Source organism: Polistes fuscatus, unplaced genomic scaffold (assembly GCF_010416935.1).
Source record: "Polistes fuscatus isolate 324 unplaced genomic scaffold, CU_Pfus_HIC Scaffold60, whole genome shotgun sequence".
Taxonomy (NCBI): Eukaryota; Metazoa; Arthropoda; class Insecta; order Hymenoptera; family Vespidae; genus Polistes; species Polistes fuscatus.
The window spans coordinates 103205-115686 of record NW_025113141.1 but is presented as its reverse complement, the minus strand read 5'-3'; the positions used below and the strand labels follow the sequence as shown (position 1 = coordinate 115686).

At 35.8% G+C, this 12482-nt stretch overlaps 1 pseudogene; it reads left to right on the top strand.

The window, feature by feature from the left end:
* Nucleotides 1–940: 940 nt before the first annotated feature.
* LOC122523739 lies at nt 941–2186 on the top strand (annotated as a pseudogene).
* Nucleotides 2187–12482: the final 10296 nt, after the last annotated feature.

Sequence of the window (12482 nt, the reverse complement as noted above, 5' to 3'; positions counted from 1 at the left end):
GATAATAAACCAAAGGATGCGTTTGGAGTCACTTATGAAGAAGCGATTGCCTTAATTAATAATCTTATCTCAGTAAGTTCATCAGAAGCTTCTGGACGCATAAAATTTCAAACTCATAAGCATTCATTTACATGGTATAAAAATACTTGTGATAATGCTCGGAAATGTAGATTCGAGGCACCTTTCTTGCCTATTCGTAAAACAACTATTATTATACCACTAGTGAAAGAAAATCCTGAGTAGAGAAGACTAAAATTATCATTCAAAAATATACGAAGAAACTTAGAAGATAATGATTACAACAACACTCAAAACTTTAATCAAGCTATTCACATAATATTAGATGACGATTATATAAACATCTTACGAGTTGGAATAACTCGACCGAGAGCTTTTATAAGACGGCAACCTTCCAAAAATTGGCATAATTGTCTTAATCTTTTAATTCTTAACGTAGTTGGGTTCAATTCATCACTAAAGAATATTAACACGTTCGTCGCTAAGCGCTTTTTTCTCCCGAGGCCCAAATTAAACTGTCGGAGCGCCGAAACATAAACAGAGCGATAAGCGGGAAATAGCAGGGACGTAACTCGAGTATCGTTTTCCATTAATTAATTCATGATATTCCATTCGATACTTTGATATTCATTCGATACATCGATAATTTTTCTTTTGATATTTTTTATCTACCTATATTTACTTTTTTATCTATCTATATTTTTTATCTATCTACAGTTCTACCCTTTGTTGTATTCTAAACAATTTTTTTCCTTTTGTTGAATTCTAAACAATTTTTTTCCTTTTGTTGCATTCTTTCTTTATAACTAATATTTAGTTCTAAAATGGGGAGAACGATAAGGTTTTCAACTAGTGGACTGTCTAGGATCTCTCAGAAGTTATCGCAGATCCTTCATTTGAGAAGCATACTTTTATACTCAAAATGTTCATTGGAAAGCGTAAAAATATAATTGAAAGTGAGGAGAGCAGTGATGAGGAAGTAGTGAGTTTTAGAAGAAAAGTGCTAAATAGAATCTCATCGAGTTCAAGCTCCGATACTGAGGAATCATATCCAAGTGAAGACCTTGACCACATGTTAGAAGAACTTGCTCTGGACGAAGAAGAGAAGCTGAACTCTATTGATTATTCATTGAACCATTTTAGTCACGGAGACCAACAGATATGCAAGCAAAAATTGCAACAAGATACGACTGAACATGCTCGATTGAAGAGGCGGAAGCCCAAAACTTGTGCAGAAAAAAAAATTTATAGGACTAATGATTTGGATGGGTCTGGTAAAGACACCGCTCAATACATGTTGGTCAAAGGACACGATCTACAACTTCGCATTTCCGCGCAGTCAGATGTCCCGTAATCGTTTTGAGTTTCTGTTAGCAAACTTGCATTTTGCAAATAACGAAACGATAGAAGAGGGTAACAGACTCGGAAAAGTTTTGCCACTCCTAAACCTATTGGTAGATAATTACCAGAAAGTCTTTTCAGTGAAGATATTGTTATAGACGAAACAATGATTCCTTGAGGGGACGACTCATATTCAGGCAGTATGTCCCAACGAAACCCACAAATATGGTATAAAACTGTTCAAATTGTGCTTTACCGAATGATATAGATGGTCGGAGAAGTATATTCTGGACGAGATACCAGCGAAAGAAGGCAAGTTGGCCTAGCGGAAAACGTCTGCATTGAACTAGCAGATAAATTGATAAATGAGGGACGAACTTTGTTTGTCGACAACTTTTATATCAGTTATGAGCTAGCACTAAAATTTTTACAATTCAAGACGCATGTCGTTGGGACTGTGCGATATAACAAAAAATTTATGCCAAAATTTGTAATGTCATACCGACTGAAGAGAGTGATATAGTATCAATAAAGACGACAACGGTATTGTGGTGCTGAGGTGGAGGGACGTTCGCGATGTTAGGATGTTATCAACAAAACATCCACCTATCATGACATCAACAACGGATTCTTCTCATCGTGGACGTCCTCCTAAAAAGAAACCTTTGGCGGTAATTGCTTATAATAATGGAAAAAATGGCATCGACAGGAGCGACCAGATGGTGTCATATGCCACAACGATACGGAAAAGTATCAAGTGGTATCGAAAATTAGCACTACATTTGCGTTTGGGTACCAGTGTAGTAAATGCTCACATCGTATACTAGAGAGTCAAAAATAAAAAAATTGGATAAGACAATTTCGAGAGTTGCTTGTAGCCGAATGGTTGTCCCGGAAAATTCTACTAGAACAAGGAACGTGTCCATAAGCTGGAGATTCGTACGAATGAGCAGGGCAAGTCTGTAAGAAGGACGTGCGCCCTATGTTACCAGAAAAAGACAAACTGCTGAACGACAAGAAGCAAAAAAAATGTAAAAAAAACTACGACTTATTGTTCCAAGTGTCCGATTCACCACAAATGTGTTGACAATGTTTTAACGCACACCATACGAGATAGTATAATGCAATATGTTATCTTATATAAATTAGTAAAAATTATAGTATAATATGTATATTTGTAGTATTTTTCTGTTGTATATCCTTATTTATATTTCAATACTGATTTCATTAAATTCGTTTTAAAAATCCACCTGAAAGTCGTATTAACTGGAATAAGAAGAGCGTCACCCATATTTGGGTGACGGGGACCCCACGGAAACACACTCGTCACCCAGATCTGGGTGACGTGGCGACGAACGTGTTAATGAGCTAGTACCTCGTTAAATATATCAATAAAACAAACAGAGGAATTAGCAATTTACAACAGAAACTCGTTAAGATTATGAATGAGAATCCAGACTTTGATATTATCGATGATACAAATATAATATATTCCTACCTACTGGCCACAACAACGAGATCGAATCAGAAAAACTCTAAAAGAACTAGCACAACTTGATGGTGATGATACACGTATATGGAAGGAGAATTGGTTTGACAAGTACGAAAAGAGATCTGTTAAACTTGACCACTTCACTCTAGCCCAGTTTGTTTATCGGTATAATGTCACTGCTAAAGGAAATGTAAATCAATGGAAATTTCCTAAAATTTTAAGATACAGAATTTTTGATATGGGAAAATAATTAAAAGAATATAACAGGGAAATAGTTACTCTACATATTCTTTTTAGGATTAAAGAAATTAATATTCTGTCAAACATGAAATTTCCACGTATTTTTGATGAAAATGAAGCCGTTATAATGGAACGAAGAAATGAATTTGAATCTAATATAGATATTGAAAAAATTATGGAAATTTGCGCGTTATTATGTAAGTAAGAAATTGAGCTCAATGATTCAAAGGTTCATCGAAATCAGGTTATTGTCGAGCAAATTTCTAATCCATATAACATCTTTTTAGAGATAGTAATTCAAGAATCAACGATGACATAGTAGCAGCGACGATGAATAAGCTCAGAGCAATATGGAAAAAGAAAGACAACTTGATAGAGACTCAAGAGTTTCTCGAGCTCATGAGAAAGTCAAACACAAAGCAGTTTGAGTTTGCACAACATATTATATATTTGTTAGCTTCCAAGAATCAACGTCCGTTATAACTATTCTTAACTGGTCCTGCTAGATATTGGAAAACATTCCTCATTAAACTCATTATAAAAATTTGTAATCGATTTACTTATACGGATGGTTATTATAATGCTTATCTTACATGTACATCTACAGGGAAGCCTGTGCAGTTGCTATAGGAGGCACGACTGTTCATACTGCATTCAAAATCATCCTCTTAAGTTTTCAAACACCATTATCAAACGAAGTTAAGGGCTTATGTAGAACTTTCTTCAAGTACATCAAGAAGATACTTATTTATAAAATCAGCATGATTGGGGCGAAAATGTTTGAACGTATTGATCTGAGACTAAAAGAAAAAAAAGGCGATTTTGGTTCTGCTTTTGGTGGATTACACATATTTTTCATCGATGATTTGAAGACACACGACAAGAAAATGCTGAATTCACATCACTGTTTGCAAAGATTGGTAATGGAGATCATTTAGATGAACAACAGTTGCAAATGATTGAGTCAAGGTTCTGTTCAGAAGAAGAAGCGGAAGAACGCTGTCATAGTGGAATTCGTTTATTCAATGAAAACCGTTTAGTAATTACTTATAATTTAAAAATCTTTGGTTCATCTAAAGAAAAGTCAAATTCAATAGCTGATGACGAAATAATAGAATGTAACGGTGATCGCGAAAAGAAAGGGTTGCTAGAAAAAGCTTTATAAACTCAGTAAAATTGACAAAGGAGGATAACTCTACGAAATTATTTTCGTTGTAGATAAGCTTTAAATGATAACAACAAACATCGATATCCCTGATGGTTTAGCAAATTAGGTTGTAGGTAAATTGTCATATATTGTTGGGTACTCAAAATAAAGTACTGCGAGTTTGGCTTCTATTTCCAAGCGGTGTTGGTGAAAAAACTCGTAGAATAATAGCTAATTATTCGAACGCATAAAGAATCAGTAAAGAATTCGTTTCTATCATCAATAGATCTGCAACAGTGCCTCTCAACCGAAATAAATCAATTCATGCTAAAAGAAATTATTTCTCACTCAAAGCAACTTACGAGTTGACAATATACTAGTCGCAAGGAGGAACATTTGATAAAATTGTGTACAAATACAACAAGGCACATTCACAACTTTAGGTCTACAAAGCCTTATCCAGGGTCACGTTTCAAGAAGGACTTCATATTTTTTCTACTGATAACCGTCAACGTTTTTACCATGGAAGACGAATCAACGAAACGATGCTTCTATTATGTCAAGAGCTTATCGCAACAAGGAATCGGTTGAAATTAAAAATTTCAGATGTATATCACAGTATATACAACCAGATATTAATCGTGGGGACGACGTTAATATTTGTCAAAATGTTAAGGATTCACACCATGAGCCTACTGGCAATAATGATACTTACTTAGGAAGAACTGCCAAGCATTTTAGCTATCACCTTCTAATTTGGGAGACATATGTGCCGTGAGATGTATTTTTCTTAATGGTAAACACATTGTAATCGTCACAATTTATATTTCCGTCAATCAAAATGTTACAGATGTAATAGATTTCACTAACGAGACATTGTTAGCTTATACAGAAGATGGATCAAAACTATTAAGAAAATAATATCATGTACTTCCACTTATACTTGGCGGCGATTTTAATATTGATTTTGGAAAAGATGATAGATTGAGATTATTAAAATTTTAAAAATTCGAACCTTATTTGGATTTTGTTTCTGGTAGAATACTGGGGACGAAAAGGTACAACCATTGATGGGGTTATTTCACGATTCGTAAACAACGTATCTACCGACGTTAATGTGTCGTATTTTTGTTACAAAAAACTTCTTGTCACAGTGATTAATAATGACGACACTATTTATCTAATTAATATTCAAAATGATAATAATAGTTAGGATAATAATATTAACATAAATAAATAAACCTTTTCTCCTAACAATGTATTTATGTACGATATGTAAGTGTGAGATTGTACGGTCGTGCTGGTTCTCACTACCGTACTTTACACTCTCTCGTACGCTTTCTCACTCTGCTTGAAAAAGGACTGTTATCCTTTTGCACTTCCACGTTGTAAGGACGGAAGAAGTTTATCCTGAAATAATACACTTCAAATGTATTGAATTGAAGTTATATATTAAATACTCGTTATACAACAGATCAGTGTGGCGCTGGGATCCTGTATCACTATCTGTCCGAATTTCGTTGTTTGTTACTAACAGTTACCTCTGATTTTTACTGCTAGCTGAAGTTATGTAATAGATTGACTTATGTACATATCATCTGTACGTGATTCCGCCTAACGAGTATGGACAACTGAAGCAACTAACTTGCGACATAGCGGTCTTCCCCCGCCACTTCAAAGGTATGTCCCACCAAGGGCACTGTTGTGACCTTGAAGTGAGGGTAGCTGACCAAATACACACTCAGTTCTAGAAATAAGGATAAGATACTGAACGCGATAGCTATGTATATATCGATAATCTTCTGTTTGTCGACGACGAAAACCCTCGTGATCCAAATAAATATTCTCTATTTATTGTGTGTAGATTCTTTTGCCTGGTATCATTATCTTTGTGAATGCTATTCATGTTTCTTTGATAAATTCCCTTAAGTGTTCCGACAATGACGGAACAGTAAGATATATTTATGTAAAATTATTGATTTATAATATTTTGCCGAATAGCCATAAAACATGTAAATATAATAAAATATATACATTCTTTAAGGATTAATAAATATTTACCCTTTTTATCTACAGCACAGAAAAAAAGGCATACTTTAATCTAGAAACAAATTTTTAATTTAAGAAAATTTATAGAAAGAAAGGTTTTTCTAGCTTTATTTTGATATCGGTCTTTTTTTAAATCTAGAAAGTCTTTTTTTCAATACCCTTTCAAAGACAATCGTTCTTAAGAAGTAAACTTCAGTCGTGTTTTTTCTTTTTCTAACTTGTCTCATTCTTCAGCTTTTTCACCTCCTTTATTATTTCGTCAATGATCAGATTGAAAAAGATCCGGCTTAGACTGTCGCCCTGTCTTATTCTATTTGTTATCGGGATTTTTTTCGTTGTCATATGTCCAGCACTTATCCTAGTTGTGTTGTTAGTATTGAGTTCCTTTATTATTTGTCTCATGGTGCAGTCTATTTCTCTAACACTAACGATCTGCAGTACGCCCCTAAGCTTCACTTTGTAAAACGCTTGTTGAAGATCAACGAAGAACGTGTATATAGGTTTGTCGAATTCTATGGCTTTTTTGGCTATTTTTCGTAGTATGAATATTACATCATACTTACGGTTCTTCGCTTAATTCTGACCGTTCTATTACTTTCGCAAATATTTTCTTTATCACTATTCTGTATTTCTTCAAATGAGATAGTGTAATCGCTTAATGCCTCCTCTTCTTCTCCCTCGCTTCTGTTATAAGTCTCCTTCGTCTCGTTTTTGTACAGTTAAGTGAAATGTTTTTCCCATTCATCTGTTGTGATTTTGGCGGACTGCACGAATTCGTTTACATGTTTTCTTCGGTTGCGTAGCATGTTCCATACTTTTTTCTGTGCTCTGTACAGGTCATGTTCTATGTCAGCTGAGCATTTTTCCTAATATTCCCATTTGATTTTCATTCTTTCATTGTTTACCATATGTCTGATTTGTTGTTAAAATTCATATTTTCTCATTTTGCTTTAATATTTTAGATACGCGTTCCTTCTTTCCTCTGCTAAGGTCCTTACATCTTCCTTATTGGATTATATTTAGTTGCGAGCGTAAAAAAACACGTTTTTTCAAGAATTTTTTTTAGAAACACCTTTTATTTAACATTTATATGAAAAACATGTACTTATAGCCATATTTCTTAAACTTTAAGACCCCGTTGTTCGATTTCAAAAATATAATATTGTACTTCTCCTGTAAAAGATCTCCTGGAAGTCCTCCAGAAAAAAGTGTCCGGCGGTGATCACAATATCTCTGGTTTGGATTGTGTAAAAAAAAAAAAATCAAGGAAATTTCTTTAGTCGATAAATGAATACAGGTTTTAACACGAAGAAATAGAATAATTTTGATTTTTAAAAAAATGGTGTCTATTTGAATAAAATGTTTCGTTTTTTACTGAAATTTTTGCTCCAAATTGCTAAAAAAAAACTGATATGTTTACTTATGTACGCACGAAAGAAGTTATACTTCTTTAAAATACCAAAGCGAGTATAACCTTAATAACCTCAAAAAAAACTTTAAAAAAAACCTTATAACAAAATTATTATTATTATTATTATTATTATTATTATTATTATTATTATTATTATTATTATTATTATTATTATTTCATTATTAGTATTATTACGATTAATTTTTTTTTTACATAGAATATAATTTATAAAGAAACCTGTTCCTTCCTCCCAACTTGATGATCGATAATATCCGCTAACGTAAGCCGATTCTTTTTCTTTTATTATTATATTTTTATGAAAATATTTATTTATTTAATTTTATAGATATATATATTTTTATCGTGACCAGGGAGAAAGGGGAGGATAGGAAGTATGAGAAGATAGTCAACGAATTATTATTATTTATTTATTAAACAAAAAAAAAGGAAGAAAACATATTTTCAATCGATCGATATATTATATATTTATAAATATATAAGAAAAAATAGAAATATATAGATATCAGTCCACACTAAATATAAGGGAAATATATCGAATTACATTATGCGTCAACGGCAATGGCGCGGTTACAGCATTAGTTCTCGCTCGATCATTAAAGTAAAGCAGAGATGGGTACGATTATTACTTGGATAAGTGACCCGCTTGAGAAAAAAATAGAGGAAAAAGAAGAGAGAAGAGATGACTGCATGCTGTTAATTTGAAATCGCTTTGTCGCGCTTAGTAAACACCGACAAACTTTGTGGTGTCGTTTTCACCATGCGCTCGGAAAAAATTACTTCCATCACATTTTCCCAAACGCGCCAAAAGAATTAAAACTTTAAAAAATAGTAATCATTTTTGTAAATCTTATTCTCCGGTGTTTATATGACGAATATATCTAAGAAGAATATGTAAAAATTTGAAACCGATCAGTCGTGCTTTTTCGAAGAAATCTTGCTAACCGACTTTGAAAACATTGTTTCGAGAAAAACGCGTTTAAAGTTTCAAAAAGTAGTTTTCATCTAATTAAAAATTTTTTTAACGCTTACATGGAGTAAAGAATATTTCGCAGGTCAACTAGAAATTTTTAGAGAATATATTTAAATATACGTACATTCCGGAAATGCAAAAAAAACAATTTCCAAAAAATTTTAACTGTATATAATTCTTTAAACCATTGAATGTCACTTTGTTTTCCGCAGGAGCTGCACTTTTTGCCAATGGCTTCCTCTGCTGCTTCTTTGATGCTTGTTTGATCTTTCTTATGATGTCTCTACGTTGTCTGTTTTAGAATTCCCTTTCCTGCTATTTTTTGCTTTAGTCGCATTTGATACAGGTTTTTCTATTTTTCGCTTTACAATTCTATATTTTGTTTTTTTATTTTTCTTTGTTCTTTTTTATTTTGTTTTTTGCGATAAGCGTGTTTTTTTTTTATTTTTGTTAATACCAAATTGTGATTATTGCCTATATTTGCTGATCTCAGCACTCTGACGTCTAGTATTTTTGTCAGGTGTATATTTCTGTATATTATTATGTATTAGTGTTTATATTGTAAATAATTATATAAATTTTTTTTAATTTTTTTTGTTATGCTAAAGATATATAACTGCTTACGTTCGTATATAAGTACACATACCTTTGTTTTTTTACATTTAAAATAATTATTACTTTCGTTATTGTAAAATTTTTTTAATTTTATTGATACACGTTTTAGTTATTTTTTGCTACAGTTAGAATGAGAATAAGAATATTTACTATTACTTAAGGTTTCGAGAGCTACGTTTATAAACACTGTTAAGATTATTTTTATGGATTTAAAGCACGCAACGACTCGAACAATGTCGTATAAGAATAAACTAACGTCGAAAAACACAATAGTAAGGATGCGAGCAGCGGCATCCATAGGTTAGGAGATGAAATAGCGCTTGATTTTTTACCTAGTACTAATCAGTATCACCTAGCAATAGCTCCTTGTTCTTCGAAGTAACTCCCATAAACTGTCGGTAAATCTTAACACTTGCAGTTATACCAAGCACCTGGCTTTAGCATCTAGAACCAGCAAGTTGCACAAAGCATCAACCAGTGGCACCAATCACCTAACAGTAGAACATTTCTCCTAGCAGCAGAACCTAACACTTACCATTATCGGAAGCACCAATCACCAAGCAGAAGCTCCTAGCATCTAGCAGTTACACCGACCACTTAGCAGTAAAACCTAGCACTTAGCATTAGCATTTAGAACATAACAGTAACATTAAGCACCAAGCACCTTGTTGATGAACCTATAAACTAGCAGTAACACATAGCACCTAGCACTTAGCTTTTTGCACTAAGCACCTTGCAGTAACTACTAGCACCTAGTACATAGCAGCATAGCCTATTACGTATACTAGAACAAATCACCTAGCATTAGAATAGCAGTAGAACTTTTGTGTAGCACCTAACACTAAGTTGTAGAACTTTGCACGAAACGGTAGCACCTAAAACCAAGCAGTACCACCTAGCACCATGCTTCTACTATAGCACCTATCAGTAAATCCTAGCAAATAGAAGTAGCACCTAGAACATATCAGGAACTCCTAGCAACTAGAGGTAGCTCCTAGATTTTATTAGTAAACCCTAGAACCTAAACCTAACAGAAGCACAAAGGAGAACCAACAAGTAACTAGCAGAAGCCTTTTAGCACCAAATATTAGCATATATCAAGAAATAAAAGAAACTTGCTGAATCTCGAAGCACCTAGCATTTGCAATAAGCACCTCGCTACTAACAGTAGCACCTAGAACCTAGGACCGAGTAGTAGCTCCTAGAACCTAGCAGTGGCACCTACCAGTAGCACTTAGTAGATCACCTTTCACCTAGGTGTACCTAGGTGTACAATTCTACGTCATAATTTACGGCACGTACTTCTTCTTTCAGAGACGGTTGATTTCTTTTTCAAATAGGCAACAAACACAAACATGCTTACACTTATACTCATACTTATTCACATTCTAAACACACATACAGCAGACAAAGAATGACGTTTTTTCATTTCGCGTTTAAAACAATTAACTAACGATCTTTTCAAGTAACATTAGCGCAGAGGTTTCCTAATTTTCTTCTATCAAACATATATATTGTAACGCTCCCGCCAAAAACACAGATTACGTAAAATAACAAGAACAGAACTTTATTTACCAGCGCGGACTCTTACAACCGTTAAGGCCCTTTCTACAGTTTCTCGTAAACGAACACTTCCGTGCTTTCCGAGCGCCTGTCAAGTTCTCCCGATCAACAACTCGTTGCCTGGAAACGGCCTTCACGTCCTTTTTCCAAGGACGGCTCGAAACAGGGTCGTAACACTACTCCCCCTCTTCGAAATTGTCATCCCGACAACTGCGGTCTTCGTTTGGCGCCCTAACTTTGGCTCAGAGATGTGATGTTCTGCCATGGCCTTCTTTCCGCCGTATCCCGACCTGGTATTCACCCGGAGCATCAACTCACTCCGCCTAAAGGGAAAACCATGGCGTAAAACCCCGAGGAGGCCGACGCGCCTGCCAGCATCCTTTCCGATTCCTTCTTTGGCTGACGTTCCCACGCTTCCACAGCCTCGCTCTTTCTCCAGGACAGCACGCCTTTCCCAGGACAGTTTTCCTCCCTTCAGAGTAGTTCAGGACTGAACGCCTTCCCCCGGGAAACCACGTCTTCCTCCAGAGCTCCATAAGGAACCTTCATACCCACCCTAAACGGAAAACAAGAACGGCAGAAAACTTCCCGAAATAAACAGCTTAAAATAAACTTAATTTTCCCCCCAAAGTAAACCTACGCTACTCTAGCTGTCTCCCCTTACTCTCTTCCCCCCTCTCCGTAAAAGAGCAAGACGGTCCGCGTGCACCACGCGCTTTTTACCCCTACCAGACCTACCAACACTAAAAACTAAATCAATAATTTTATTAAAAATAAAATAAGGTCCCTCCCAATCACTCTCCAGCTTCTTTGCTCTTCCTTTTTCCCGCCGAGGACTGTACAACCAAACCCTCTGTCCTTCTTTAAAATCCTTCCTCTTGGCCCTTCTGTCATACCAAGCCTTCGTCCTACAGGACTTCATCTCCATCCGCTCCCTTGCGAGCGAATGTATCTCTTCTAGCTTCGACCTGAGCCTTGAGCCATAGGTCCCCGAAGAAACTTTCTCCTCTCGCCCGGAGGTAACCCCCGCAGCAAATCCAAAGGCAAGCGTAGCCCATTCCTCCCAGCATTTCCGCGGAGTAAAACCCGTTGTCTCATGCTTCGAAGTCCGATAAGCAAGTAAGCACATCGGTATCCAACGGTCCCAATCCTTCTGATCTTGGCTGATATACTTAGCGAGGTAGTCAGTAATCGTTCTGTGCTGCCGTTCTACCCGTCCGTCGATTGTGAAAGATGCGCCGTAGTCCTCGTCTTGCGGATTCCAAGCTGTTCCGCAACCTCTTTCATCAGCCGAGACTCAAAGTTCGTGCCTTGGTCCGTATGGAGCTCCAACGGAACCCCATAACGTGAGATGACTTCTACTACGAATGTCTCCGCAACTGTCTTCGCTCTGAAGTTCCTCAGAGGAAATGCCTCTACCCACTTGCTGAAGCAATCCACGACAACGAGCAGATATCTATTTCCCCGTGTGGACTTCGGGAATGGACCCAGGATGTCCATCTGCACCCTTTCGAAGGGCGCCCCAACGTTGTAGATCCGCATCTTACTACTCCCCTTCTCCGTAGGCCCCTTCCTAGCGATGCAAACGGGGCAAGCCTTGCACCACTCCTCTACA